The sequence below is a fragment of the Musca autumnalis genome, unplaced genomic scaffold (assembly GCF_047663935.1).
Source record: "Musca autumnalis isolate F117 unplaced genomic scaffold, ASM4766393v1 scaffold_5, whole genome shotgun sequence".
NCBI lineage: Eukaryota > Metazoa > Arthropoda > Insecta > Diptera > Muscidae > Musca > Musca autumnalis.
This window is the reverse complement of record NW_027412088.1, coordinates 167,547,046-167,561,909: the sequence shown is the minus strand read 5'-3', so window position 1 is coordinate 167,561,909 and position 14,864 is coordinate 167,547,046. Positions and strand designations below refer to the sequence as shown.

The window sequence follows — 14,864 nt, the reverse complement described above, 5'->3', positions numbered from 1 at the left end:
ACCAGCCCAGCAATAAGCTTGGATTTTTAAGCAATTTTTTTAGTGACCAGCACAGCAATAAGCGTGCATTTTTAAGTATTTTTATCAGTGACCAGCACAACAATAAGCATGGATTTTTTAAGTAATTTTTATCAGTGACCAGCACAGCAATCAAGCGTGGATTTTTTAAGTAATTTTTATCAGTGACCAGCACAGCAATCAAGCGTGGATTTTTTAAGTAGCAGCAATAAGCTTGGATCCTTTAAGTAATTTTTATCAGTAATCAGCACAGCAATTAAGCGTGGATTTTTTAAGAAATATATTTTTCAGTGACCAGCTCAGCAATAAGCGTGAATTTGTCAAGTAATTTTTAGCAGTGACTAGCACAGCAATTAAGCGTGGATTTTTTAAGTAATATTTTTCAGTGACCAGCTCAGCAATAAGCGTGGATTTGTCAAGTAATTTTTAGCAGTGACTAGCACAGCAATTAAGCGTGGATTTGTCAAGTAATTTTTAGCAGTGACTAGCACAGCAATTAAGCGTTGATCTTTTAATTAATTTTTATCAGTGACCAGCACAGCAATTAAGCTTGGATGTTTTAAGTAATTTTTATCAGTGACCAGCGCAGCAATTAAGCGTAGATTTTTTAAGTAATTTTTATCAGTGACTAGCACAGCAATTAAGCGTGGATTTTTTAAGTAATTTTTATCAGTGACCAGCACAGCAATTAAGCGTGGATTTTTGAGTAATTTTTATCAGTGACCAGCACAGCAATTAAGCGTTGATTTTTTAAGTAATTTTTATCAGTGACCAGCGCAGCAATTAAGCGTGGATTTTTTAAGTAATTTTTATCAGTGACCAGCGCAGCAATTAAGCGTGGATTTTTTATTATTATTTTTTTTCAGTGAAATAAGCGTGGATTTTTTTAATAATTTTTTCAGGGAAAAAGACAGCAATAAGCATACATTTTGTAAGTAAATTTTTTCAGGGATAAACGTGTATTTTTTAAGTAAATTTGTTCAGGGACCAAAACAGCAATAAGCCTGGATTTTTAAGCAAATTTTTTCAGGGACCAAAAAACCGCAATATGCGTCAATTTTTTAAGTATTTTTTTCAGGGACCAAAACAGCAATAAGCGTAGATTTTTTAAGTAATTTTTTTCAGAGACCAAAACAGCAATAATCCTGCATTTTTTAAGTAAATTTTTTCAGGGACCAAAACAGCAATAAGCTTGGATTTTTAAAGTAAATTTTTCAGGGACCAAAACAGCAATAAGCCTGGAGTTTTTAAGTAATTTTTTCAGGGACCAAAACAGCAACAGCCTGGATTTTTTAACTAAATTTTTTCAGGGACCAAAACAGCACTAAGCCTGGATTTTTTTAAGTAAATTTTTTCAGGGACCAAAACAGCAATAAGCCTGGGTTGTTTTAAGTAAATTTTTTCAGGGACCAAAACAGCAATAAGCCTTGGTTGCTTAAGTAAATTTTTTCAGGGACCAAAACAGCAATAAGCCTGGATTTTTTAAGTAATTTTTTTCAGGGGCCAAAACAGCAATAACCTGGATTTTTTAACTAAATTTTTTCAGGGACCAAAACAGCACTATGCCTGGATTTTTTAAGTAAATTTTTTCAGGGACCAAAACAGCAATAAGCCTGGGTTGTTTTAAGTAAATTTTTCAGGGACCAAAACAGCAATAAGCCTTGGTTGCTTAAGTAAATTTTTTCAGGGACCAAAACAGCAATAAGCGTGGATTTTTTAAGAAATTTTTTTTCAGGGACTAAAACAACGATAAGCGTGGATTTTTTTAAGAAATTTTTTTCAGGGACCAAAACAGCAATAAGCTTGGTTTTTTTTAAGTAATTTTTTTTCAGTGACCAGCACAGCAGTAAGTTTGGATTTTTAAAGTAATTTTTTTTCAGTGACCAGCACAGCAGTAAGTTTGGATTTTTTAAGTAATTTTTTTCAGTGTCCAGCGCACCAATAAGAAAATTATTGATTGTTTCCGTCCGGCCAGAATAAAGTACATACAGACAGTTTCTAAGAGGGTGACGGTATAAAAAATAGTTTTCCTCCGTTTCGTCATACCCCTAATACATTTAGTATAACGCCAATCATGCATTCTTACACAAACTTACTGCAAAATTACTTTCAGATATTTATCACTACCGCTCGCGTCCATCATGCCATCGGCGACGATTGACGGACAGAAATTTTGTTTTCTTACCCATTTACCGGCATTTCTTCTATTTTGTTTGGATTGCATTTCTAGCATACTAATGTTGGCTGCAACCTCTTTTCTTATTTGCTAATTTTGCATTTTTTATTATTTGTTTTTGTTGATGATGCATTAAATTTATGTAGAATTCAAATTGTGTTGATAATTGACAGTTGTTGGTTGGTGTTCTTAACTTTTTTTTTTTTTTTTTTTTTTTTTTTATTATTTATATATTTCATTTCAATTTCATTACAATATTTATATGTCGCCCCAGCGCCTTAAAGCTATAGGGGCTAATGTGTTTGATTATAATTCAAGAACGGAAATTATATAAACAAAATTATTTAGTTATTTACTATTTTTTTTTTTAAAGTAGAGAAAATATATGTTTAAAAGAAAATTAAATGAAAAGTAAATGAAAATTAAATTACTTTGGTGGAGTTTTGTCAGCACTTATTTTTCAAGTGGAAATGCGCAAAGTTCTATTCAATGATTTCTTAATAATAACCCTTTCTTGGTTCTGTCTTAACTGACAGGTATCTGATGACGTTTGTGGTTTCTTGTAAAATAAGCAATTATATTTGAAATATGTGACTGGCATACTAGTGATCGATGATGAATTAATTATAAATTGTAAATTATTATGGTATATTTTATTTTCTTTTATTTATGTAAGAGAATTTTAAGTTGGAAATTCTATTTTTTGCACTGAATATCAATGGTATTTTGATGTGATTAGTTAGAAAAATTTAATGCAATTACTCATTGTATTGTGGCATTAAAAGGAAATCAATGCATGTGGCGCCGAATAGTTGAAATAATCTAATGCGTATATTACACTATAGGTTTTTTAATAGGTATTTTGTCACTTTGGGTATACTAATCGACACACTAGCTGGTGTCATACACGTCAAAAACATATAGTGTAATGTACCCATAATATCTAAAAGAGCTTATTACAATGGGTTTATATACACGCAGAGAAAAAATATCTTTTGCGTTTGCTGGAACAACAACATCCTTTTTTTGTTCCAACAATTCATTTGTTTTGTTCAACCATTGCAAATCCAAAAATACAATCGTTTGAGCCAAATATATAAAACAAAAACAACTTGCGAAATTCCTCAATATTTTAAAATTTATTGTCAATACCTATGGTAGGAACTATCATAATCTAGAATTTTTGAAAAAACTACTGTCAGCCCAGAAAACCTGTTACTGAAATTTTTGATTTGATCGTATATAACACTGTGCGACAACAAAAAAATTACAAGGAAAACTGAGTAGATTATGAAAGTAGAGCTAAAAATATGAGACACGTGTATCGGCGTTTTTAATGTTTACATCGGAAAGAAACCAAAGTAGGCAGGGCAAGTTCCGCCCATTTCTAGTTTTTTCGAAATATTCGACTTAAGATATCTTGGTATCCTTGCATTTTAGGTATATAGTGTCTTTGGCAACTTTAAAGAGGAGGATATGTCGAATATTTTGTTGTTAAAAATTTTAACCCCCATGCGGTTCATCAAAGGGGTCTTTTTGGTCCTTTCTTTGAAAATCTTTCAAAAACTCCTTTAAAATGTGATCATATCAATTCCAAATATTCTACAAAATTGTTCGCCATAAAAATTTACTATAGGTCTCAGAATACACCAAATATTTATTAATAGCCAGGAACCTCTAAAAATGAAAACACGTTTTAGGGTTAAAATCGGACTTCATCTGAGTTTATTCAAAATTATTCCACAGATCATAATTTAAGAGAGATGACGTCAAAGACAAAAAGATTCTTCATCAAATTTCACCATGGATCACCGAAGAAATGAAATGTCTATTTACATTATGTATCATGAAAATATCAGTATCAATTTTGCTGAAAAAAACATGCAAATATTTCCCATATTTTTTATGAAATTTGTTTCTTTCTTTTTTCGAGTTGATGCATGAAAGTAATATGAAACTTGGTTCTAGGTGAAATGTGTCAAAAGAAGAAAAATTCTACACAAAATTTCACTATGAGTTTCGGAATAAACTATATATCTGGGTATACTACTTTCATAAGCAAATTAGTTTACAAATTTATATATTTTAGAATGAAATTATTTGTTTTAATTTTGGATTGTTAATTTAACATAATTCCATACTGGATCAAAATCTAATAAAATCCTTCACTTTTTGGGGATATGGTAAAAGGAAGAAATGTTCCAAATCAAATTTCCTTATGAGTCTCTGAGTAAAAGAAATGTGTAATCATAACATATAACATTCTTAGCAGCCCTTGTTTTTGATATAGGGTTTAGGGCCATATTTTACAAATTTTATCCAGATTGTCGTTGTGATTGGACACTATAAATATCTAATTGATGGTTTTTATACCCTCAGCCTTTAGGCTATGAAGGGTATATACTAGGCCGGGGCGATTTGTATGGAAGGAAAAAAGTGTTATCGGGCGCCTGGAGATTCTGATTTTTGGGATTGTACTGAGCAAAAAAGTCAACTAGACCATATGTCTACGGTGAAAATCGAGCCCCCGGATTTTGACTTGAAGTGTTTTTTCAAGGATTTTTGGACATTTTGGCATATAAAAACCAAACCACTGAGATTTTCGATCCAACACAAAGACAACAATTGTAGCCAAGACAATAATAAAGAACTCTCTAGTACATCGCAAAAGCATTGGAACGCTCCTTCAGGTAGTTATGGCCTCGAGAAGGTGCACATTTTTCGGAAAATATCGATAAACGACACTGTGCTACAAAATGGAACTCAAAGTCAGTGGGTGGAAAATTTCTTTTGGAGATGAAAGCCCTTGGTGAGTGTACTGAGAACCCAAAATGAAAATTTCACCATAGGTCAAGTTTCCGAGATATTGCGTGATTAATGGTTTAATTTTGGCCCCTTAATTTGTGAACAAATAGCTTTATATCTCTCTAATGCGTTATTGTAGCTTCATTTTGACATTACATGTCTTCAGTCAAATCGAATGGTGAATCTTTTTGTAGAATATTTTATCCCTCTAACTCAATTCCTTTCATGTCCTTTTCGTACTTTATTTTTTGAACCGTAGTAAAAGTACCACAAGGCGAGATTTTACAGCATCCAAATATTCTACAAAAATGTTGTTCAGAAGATTTTAGGTATGGTTCTCATTGGTGACCAATCGATATTTCCCCGTTTTCATGGTCCCTTTTTGACATTTTACCGGTTTTTGTTCAGAAAACTATGTTTTGTTTTTATGTATATTCGTTATTGGTCTGTGGTGCTTCTGAAATACTTACCATAAATAGCTATTGTAATGACGAACACGCTAATACCAAATTTTATTGGAGGAAAGATCCGGTTATCTAAATTTTTGAACCGGATATACTGATATTAAAACCGATTTTGGAACCGGTTTTAAGTAACCGATAAACCGAATATGTATATCATTAGAAAGCTAATAAAATGGCCAATCAAATGACAGCAAGTAGCTGATTACAACTTTGCTGGTTACGAAGCTTTTCAAAATAAATATTGAACAAAACAAAAAACATTATAGTTTTGGATAAAATGTAGGAAAAATAAGAAATAGAACATTTTATAATTCTGCGCTATGGAAAAATGAAAAAATGAGTTATGGCGAAATTAATTCATTCTTGATGAACTTTAAGTGCATGATAAAAAAAAACAACATAACACAAATTCATCTCGTCATAACTCCAAAGTTTGACCTATGGCATAACTGCCTTTCCAGATTTATAATATTATCTTAATCGACTTTCATCGCCAAAAAGAACCCAGTGATATTTTACATCAAAATTGGTTTAAGAACGCGTTTTTTGTTATAGCTTCGTAACCAACAATGTTGTAATCAGCTACTTGCTGTCATTTGATTGACCATTTTATTAGCTTTGTAATGATATACATATACGGTTAATCGGATACTTAAAACCGGTTCCAAATTCGGTTTTGATATCAGAATATCCGGTTCAAAAATTTAGATAACCGGATCTTTCCTCCAATAAAATTTCTTATTAACGTGTTCGTCATTACAAGAGCTATTTATGGTAAGTATTTCAGAAGCACCACAGACCAATAACGAATATACATAAAAACAAAACATACTTTTCTGAACAAAAACCGGTAACATGTCAAAAGGGACCATGAGAACGGGGAAATGTCGATTGGTCATCAATGAGAACTGTACCTAAAATCTTCTGAACAACATTTTTGTAGAATATTTGGATGCTGTAAAATCTCGCCTTGTGGTACTTTTCCTACGGTTCAAAAAATAAAGGACGAAAAGGACATGAAAGGAATTGAGTTAGAGGGATGAAATATTCTACAAAAAGATTCACCATTCGATTTGACTGAAGACATGTAATGTCAAAATGAAGCTACAATAGCGCTTTAGAGAGATATAAAGCTATTTGTTCACAAATTAAGGAGCCAAAATTAAACCATTAATCACGCAATATCTCGGAAACTTGACCTATGGTGAAAATTTCATTTTTGGTTCTCAGTACACTCACCAAGGGCTTTCATCTCCAAAAGAAATTTTCCACCCACTGACTTTGAGTTCCATTTTGTAGCACAGTGTCGTTTATCGATATTTTCCGAAAAATGTGCACCTTCTCGAGGCCATAACTACCTGAAGGAGCGTTCCAATGCTTTTGCGATGTACAAGAGAGTTCTTTATTATTGTCTTGGCTACAATTGTTGTCTTTGTGTTGGATCGAAAATCTCAGTGGTTTGGTTGTTATATGCCAAAATGTCCAAAAATCCTTGAAAAAACACTTCAAGTCAAAATCCGGGGGCTCGATTTTCACCGTAGACATATGGTCTAGTTGACTTTTTTGCTCAGTACAATCCCAAGAATCAGAAACTCCAGGCGCCCGTGATGATGTTCAAATCGCCCCACTCTACTATATACACTTTCATACGGGCAAAATGTGCCTCATCGAAATAATGGTTTTAGACCCCAAGTATGTTTGGACGAAATGTGTTTCAGACAATTTGGAGTCGATTGAGCAATGTCCGTCCGTCTGTCTGTCTGGCTGGCTGGAGCGCACGATAACTCTCGAAGGAATGAATCGATTCGGTTCAAATTTTGGCTTTCGTAATATTTTGTCCAAACTTAGTTTAAGTTCGAAGATGAGCTATATCGGTCCACTCCTTCCGTTACCTCCCCCACAAAAGTTCGAAAATGTTCGGAAAATTTGTACGCACGATAACTCTTGAAGGGTGTAACCGATTTGGTCCATACTTTGCCCATCGTGGAGCGTGTACCAGACTTAGATCAGGTTTTAATATGGACTCAATCGGTCCACTCCGTCGGGTACCTCCCACACAAAATTTTGGAAAAGTTCAGTTTAGGAACATCTCTCGAATCGCTTTGATTTTTGCTTTAGCAACTTGTATTCACTGCCCTCCATACGACGGTATAAGTTTCATCAGGGGCAAGTCCATACTTCCTGAGAAAATAGCCTGAAAGTTGCAAAAAACCCCTATGACACCGTGTGAGGAGGTTGGAGGGCAAAATAACTCTCGAACAGGTCTGCCGATTCGGTCTAAAGTTTGGCCTTAGTAATATTTTGTCCAAACATAGTTTAAGTTCGAAGATAAGCCATATCGGTCCACTCCTTCAGGTACCTCCCCCACAAAAGTTCAAAAATGTTCGGAAAAATTGTGCGTACGATAACCCTTGAAGAGAGTGGCCGAATTGATCCATACTTTACACATCCTAATATATCTACCAGATATAGATCAGGTTCAAATATGGACTATATTTGTCCACTCCATCCGGTACCTCCCACTCAAAATTTCGGATACATGTTCACTTTAAGACCTGCTTTCGAATCACTTTGATTTTTGTTGAAGCAACTTGCATTGCTGCCTCAATTGCGATGGTAAAAGTTGTTTCAGGGGCAAGTTCATACTTCTTGAGCAAACATCCCTGAAGGTCTAAAAAACCCCTATGGTACCATATGTAGTGGATGGAGATCCATTCTTTTTAGTATCTCCTCCGCAAAACTTTTGATATTAAATCCTAATCAACATTTTTGTCAGTTCAAACGCACAAAATTTTTAAAACTCCCTAAATACATGCGTTTTTTGAAAAACAAAAAAAAATGTTTCAATATACACAGGCTGAGGGTATATCTCTGTCGGCAAAGCCGACTGACTTTTTTACTTGTTCGTTATGAATTCATACGGATGGCGTTGTTCCATTTAAACAGCTTTTGGAATATTTGTGGTGAATATATGTACATATGGATATTCGAAAAATATAGAAAACCCATATCGGAAGTTGTAAAATTGCGCAATTTTAGTACTTTTAACTTAAATTGAGTTGTTAGGATAAGCCATTGGTTGCTTATATTGTATGTGCAAATACGTGGGAGGTCTACGACTAGGGTCCAGTGAAAATATAGGTGTCATATGGGCTCTCACATACACGATAATACAATGATGGCTTTGGTGACATTTACGGAATTAACCCTAGAAATTTACATAAATGGCTATATACTAACTGGATTTGTTATGGTCATTCATGATACAGCTACTTATGTCACTTATAGTACGTTTAGATTTATAAATCCACTCGATTTCAAGTGTCAATTCCATAGTATATACGTCAAATAAATCGTAGTTCTAAATCCACTGGATTTTATTTGACGTTTATTGTATGGGATTTACAGTTTAAATCATAGTATAAGTTCATAGTCTAACAGGCGTTTTACACGGGTTAATTCCGTAAATTAATTAACCCCGACGACAAATAAAAATGTGGCATAGATTTCATTTTCAATCTCCAATAAGAATCAGAATCACAAATAGGCAACTACATATTTTTTTCGTTTCACCAACCCCATTCATATTCCAAGCATATTCAACATTCCACATTGTCATGTAATCACTTAAAGCACCTCGTTATTATATCCCATATGGTCTAGTGGCTAGGATATCTGGCTTTCACCCAGAAGGCCCGGGTTCGATTCCCGGTATGGGAAGAATTTTTTTTCAATTCTTCATAAATGTTTAAATTTTTCTTTCCAAAAAAATGAATAGAAGCACAAATATCAAATTTACCCCTGATTCGTCACAGTCCTCGATAGTATAGTGGTTAGTATCCCCGCCTGTCACGCGGGAGACCGGGGTTCAATTCCCCGTCGGGGAGAAATGATTTTTTTTCAAAATTTTTTTTTCTTTAATTGCACATTATTATTGCTATTGTTATAGTTTTTCTTCGTTTTTTGTTTTGAATGCGCACTTCCTTTGTTTTGTTAGTTATGAATATTTTTTACAAGTAGAAAAGCGAAAAACATTTCATTAAAATAGGTAGGCATTTGTCTGCACTTTTGTTTATTAAAAAATATAAAATTTATTCACATCAATTACTGGTTGTGTGTTCGTTGACTCATTCATTCAATCGCTGGGTAGGTTTGTTCACTCACTGTGAGTGCTACTGCAGGCGCTTAGTCAATGAATGTCATTATCATGGTGTGGTTAAAAAGGGGGTGAAATGTTTCAATGAATGAACTTGTTTTTTTTTTTAATAAATGATGAATGGTTGGCTGAGGTAAATGGATGAATGGATGATATGCATAAAAACTACCATCATCAGAGGTTCCCAATATGTTAATGGATAGTTTTTGTATTTTCAAAACAAAATGTATGCAGGTATTGTTGGGTACAAACATAAAAAATCTGAACATACGTACCCATCAATTCAGAAGAGGGCGCCTCTATAGACCCCTTCTGAATGAAAGGGTGCTTCTATAAACCCTTTCTCTAAGAAAGGGTGCTTGAATAGACCCTTTCTCTAAGAAAGGCTGCTTCTATAGACCCTTTCTCTAAGAAAGGGTGCTTCTATAGACCCTTTCTCTAGGAAAGAGTGCTTCTATAGACCCTTTCTTTAAGAACGGGTACTTTTATAGATCCTTTCTCTAAGAATGGGTACTTCTATAGATCCATTCTCTAAGAAAGGGTGCTTTTACAGACCCTTTCTTTAAGAGATGGTGCTTCTACAGACCCTTTCTCTAAGAAATGGTGCCTCTATAGACCCCTTCTCTAAGAAAGGGTACTTCTGTAGATCCTTTCTCTAAGAATGGGTACTTCTAAAGACCCTTTCTCTAAGAAGGGGTGCTTTTATAGACCCTTTATCTAAAAAATGGTGCTTCTATAGACCCGTTCTCTAAGAAAGGGTGCTTCTCTAGACCCTTTCTCTAAGAAAGGGTGCTTCTCTAGACCCTTTCTCTAAGAAAGGGTGCTTCTCTAGACCCTTTCTCTAAGAAAGGATGCTTCTATAGACCCTTTCTCTAAGATGGGGTGCCTCTATAGACCCGTTCTCTAAGAAAGGGTGCTTCTATAGACGCCTTCTCTAAGAGAGTGTACTTCTATAGATCCTTTCTCTAAGAATGGGTACTTCTATAGATCCTTTCTCTAAGAATGGGTACTTCTATAGATCCTTTCTCTAAGAATGGGTACTTCTATAGACCCTTTCTCTAAGAAGAGACGCTTCTGTAGACCCTTTCTCCAAGAAAGGGTGCTTCTTTAGACCCTTTCTCCAAGAAAGGGTGCTTCTTTAGACCCTTTCTCCACGAAAGGGTGCTTCTTTAGACCCTTTCTCCACGAAAGGGTGCTTCTTTAGACCCTTTCTCCAAGAAAGGGTGCTTCTTTAGACCCTTTCTCCACGAAAGGGTGCTTCTTTAGACCCTTTATCCACGAAAGGGCGCTTCTTTAGACCCTTTCTCCACGAAAGGGTGCTTCTTTAGACCCTTTCTCCACGAAAGGGTGCTTCTTTAGACCCTTTCTCCACGAAAGGGTGCTTCTTTAGACCCTTTCTTCAAGAAAGACTGTTTCTGAAGACCCTTTCTTCAAGAAAGACTGTTTCTGAAGACCCTTTGTCTAAGAATGTTGCTTCTATGGATCCTTTTTCTAAGAAAAGGTGCTTCTATAAACCCATTCTGAAATTACATTCCCCTTCTATATTTCAATCTAATTGAGTTTTACCACACACTCGCGTTTCTCGTATCTCCATCATAAACAATTTGTTGGTCTCTGCAGATAGTTCAAGCAATAACAAATGTTCCCGTGGCTTATGCAGCAAATTCATTGCCACCACCACAGCCACCATCATCAGTACCACCTTCACTCACTGACTCCAGCTGTCAGCGTCCAATTAATCATACGTTTTTAGGTGAGATCAATGGATAAAAATGTTTAAAACGATAACAATAATTTGTGCAAAAAATGAAAGAAACAACAACGACCAAAAAACAATAAGTTTTGCGAATAATGTTGGTAATTTGTATGAAAGACAAAAACAACACCAACAACACCACCTTAAAGAGAGAAAATGTGCACTGAACAAAAGGTCAAAGACAATGAACATTAAAGCAGGCACCAGCAGCCACTTTAAAAACGCTGTTCAAACTTTAAAAGGAAATATAAAGGCAGACAATACAATAAACGATTGTAATCACGAATTATTTTATGATTCAGACAAGCCGCTCATGTTATTGGTCAAACAGAGATACACACATTCATACATGTTCTTCTACTTACGTGTGATCCTCCTTAGAGTAGAAATGTATTTCCCAAAAAAACTTACTACCTATTTAGGTAGTTACGCTTGCATGCAACTCTGTGTGAGTGTGTGTGTTTGAACACGCTCTATGGTGTGAATAGCATGCAACTCTGAATAAGACAAATAAACAGAAACACTTAAAAAGTCTGCACGCTAGCAGTCTGTCAAGCGTTTGTGTGTGGAATTACTATTTGAAATATGTTTCCCCTAAAATTTTTAAAGTTTTGTCTTTATTTTCTTTATAAAATTCCTTTAGCTTTCAGTGCATACTTAGCAAGCTTCAGAGACTTCCTCAAGAATCATCCTCATGCAACATGCAACGAAGACGTTCGTCGTTTTCGTCATTTTCTTCGTTTTTACCATCAATTTGACAGGCATTTGAAAAATGTGTTCCTATCCAGTTTCTACAGACACATTCAGTCTGTTCTTTTTCATATAAGGTTCGGGGAGAACATTTCCATTTTTGATTAGGGTTGCCGTGTTTTGAAGGAAATACGTTAGGATATTGGATGCCGAAAATGACATAAGAAACATAGCGCGGTGTGTCGAAAAGAGTAGAAAGCCTAGAAGCACCCTTTCCTTTAGAAAGGGACTAATGGACTATAGAAGCACCCATTATTTCAAAAAGGGACCATAGAAGCACCCATTATTTCAAAAAGGGACTATAGAAGCACCCTTTCTTTCAGAAAGGGACTGTAGATGCAGCCTTTCTATAGAAGCACCCTTCCTTTTAGAACGGGACTATAGAAGCGCCCTTCCTTTTAGAAAGGGACTATAGAAGCACCCTTCCTTTTAGAAAGGAACTATAGAAGCATCCTTTCTTCAGAATGGGACTATAGAAGCACCCTTTCTTTCAGAATGGGACTTTTCTAACACCCTTTCTTTCAGAAAGGGACTATAGAAGCACCCTTTCTTTCCGAAAGGGACTATAGGAGCACCCTTTCTTTCAGAAAGGGACTATAGAAGCATCCTTTCTTTCAGAAAGGGACTATAAAAGCACCTTTTCTTTCAGAAAGGGGCTATAGAAGCACGCTTTCTTTCAGAAAGGGGCTATAGAAGGACCCTTTCTTTCAAAAAGGGACTATAGAAGCAGCCTTTCTTTCAGAAAGGGACTATAGAAGCATCCTTTCTTTCAGAAAGGGACTATAAAAGCACCTTTTCTTTCAGAAAGGGACTATGGAAGCACACATTCTTTCAGAGAGGGACTATAGAACCACTGTTTCTTTCAGAAAAGCTATAGAAGCACTCTTTCTTTCAGAAATAGACTACAGAAGCACCCTTTCTTTAAGAAAGGTACTATAGAAGCGCCCTTTCTTTCAGAAAAGGACTATAGAAGCACGCTTTCTTTTAGAAAGGGACTATCGAAGGATGCTTTTTTTCAGAAAGCGACTGTAGAAGCACACTTTCTTTCAGAAAGGGACTTTATAAACACCCTTTCTTTCAGAAAGGGACTATAGAAGCACCCTTTCTTTCAGAAAGGGACTATAGAAGCACGCTTTCTTTTAGAAAGGGACTAAGAAGCTCCCTTTCTTTTAGAAAGGGACTATAGAAGCTCCCTTTCTTTTAGAAAGGGACTATAGAAGCACCTTTTCCTTCAGAAAGGGACTACAGAAGCTCCCTTTCTTTTAGAAAGGGACTATAGAAGGACCCTTTTTTCAGAAAGGGACTATAGAAGTATAGTATAGTATATAGAAGTACCCTTCATTCAGGAAGCGACCATAGAAGCACCCATTCTTTCAGGAAGGGACTATAGAAGCGCCCTTTCTTTCAGAAAAGGACTATTGAAGGACCCTTTCTTTTAGAAAGGGACTATAGAAGCATCCTTTCTTTCAGAAAGGGACTATAGAAGCACCCTTTCTTTCCGAAAGGGACTATAGGAGCACTCTTTCTTTCAGAAAGGGACTATAGAAGCATCCTTTCTTTCAGAAAGGGACTATAGAAGCACCCTTTCTTTTAGAAAGGGACTATAGGAGCACAATTTCTTTCAGAAAGGGACTAGAAGCACGCTTTCTTTTAGAAAGGGACTATAGAAGGACCCTTTCTTTCCGAAAGGGACTATAGGAACACTCTTTCTTTCAGAAAGGGACTATAGAAGCATCCTTTCTTACAGAAAGGGACTATAGAAGCACTATTTCTTTCCGAAAGGGACTATAGAAGCACTATTTCTTTCCGAAAGGGACTATAGGTGCACTCTCTCTTTCAGAAATGGACTATAGAAGCACCCTTTCTTTCAGAAAGGGACTATAGAAGCATCCTTTCTTTCAGAAAGGGACTATAGAAGCATCCTTTCTTTTAGAAAGGGACTATAGAAGCACCCTTTCTTTCAGAAAGGGTCTATAGAAGCACCCTTTCTTTCTGAAAGGGATTATAGAAGCACCCTTTCTTTCAGAAAGGGACTATAGAAGAACCCTTTCTTTCAGAAAGGGACTATAGAAGCACCCTTTCTTTCCGAAAGGGACTATAGGTGCACTCTCTCTTTCAGAAATGGACTATAGAAGCACCCTTTCTTTCAGAAAGGGACTATAGAAGCATCCTTTCTTTCAGAAAGGGACTATAGAAGCATCCTTTCTTTTAGAAAGGGACTATAGAAGCACCCTTTCTTTCAGAAAGGGTCTATAGAAGCACCCTTTCTTTCTGAAAGGGATTATAGAAGCACCCTTTCTTTCAGAAGGGGACTATAGAAGAACCCTTTCTTTCAGAAAGGGACTATAGAAGCACCCTTTCTTTCAGAAAGGGACTATAGAAGCACTCTTTATTTCAGAAAGACCCATTCGGAAAGAACGGTTACTTCTATAGACCCTCTCTTAGAGAATGAGAGCTTCTGTACCATTCTCTAAGAGAGGGTCTATAGAAGTAACCGTTCTTTCCGAATGGGTCTATAGATGCACCCTTTTCTTTCAGAACAGGTCTAAAGAAGCGGTCTTTCAGAAAGGGTCTAAAGAAGCATCCTTTCTTTCAAAGAGAATGTAACTTAGCACCCTTTCTTTCATAAAGGATGTATATTAGCACTCTTTCTTTCAGAAAGGATGTATCTTAGCACCCTTTCTTTCAGAAGGAATGTATCTTATCACTCTTTCTTTCAGAACGGGTCTGTGGAAGCAC

At 35.7% G+C, this 14,864-nt stretch overlaps 1 protein-coding gene and 2 non-coding genes across 3 annotated transcripts in view; 2 read left to right on the top strand and 1 right to left on the bottom strand.

Annotated features, from left to right (window-relative positions):
- mwh (multiple wing hairs) overlaps nt 1-14,864 on the bottom strand; it is a 207,632-nt gene that overhangs the window by 30,006 nt on the left and 162,762 nt on the right. The window lies entirely within an intron of this gene.
- On the top strand, nt 9,112-9,183 carry TRNAE-UUC (transfer RNA glutamic acid (anticodon UUC)). The gene has a single exon. It is a non-coding gene; the product is annotated as a tRNA-Glu (tRNA).
- Nucleotides 9,279-9,350, top strand: TRNAD-GUC (transfer RNA aspartic acid (anticodon GUC)). The gene has a single exon. It is a non-coding gene; the product is annotated as a tRNA-Asp (tRNA).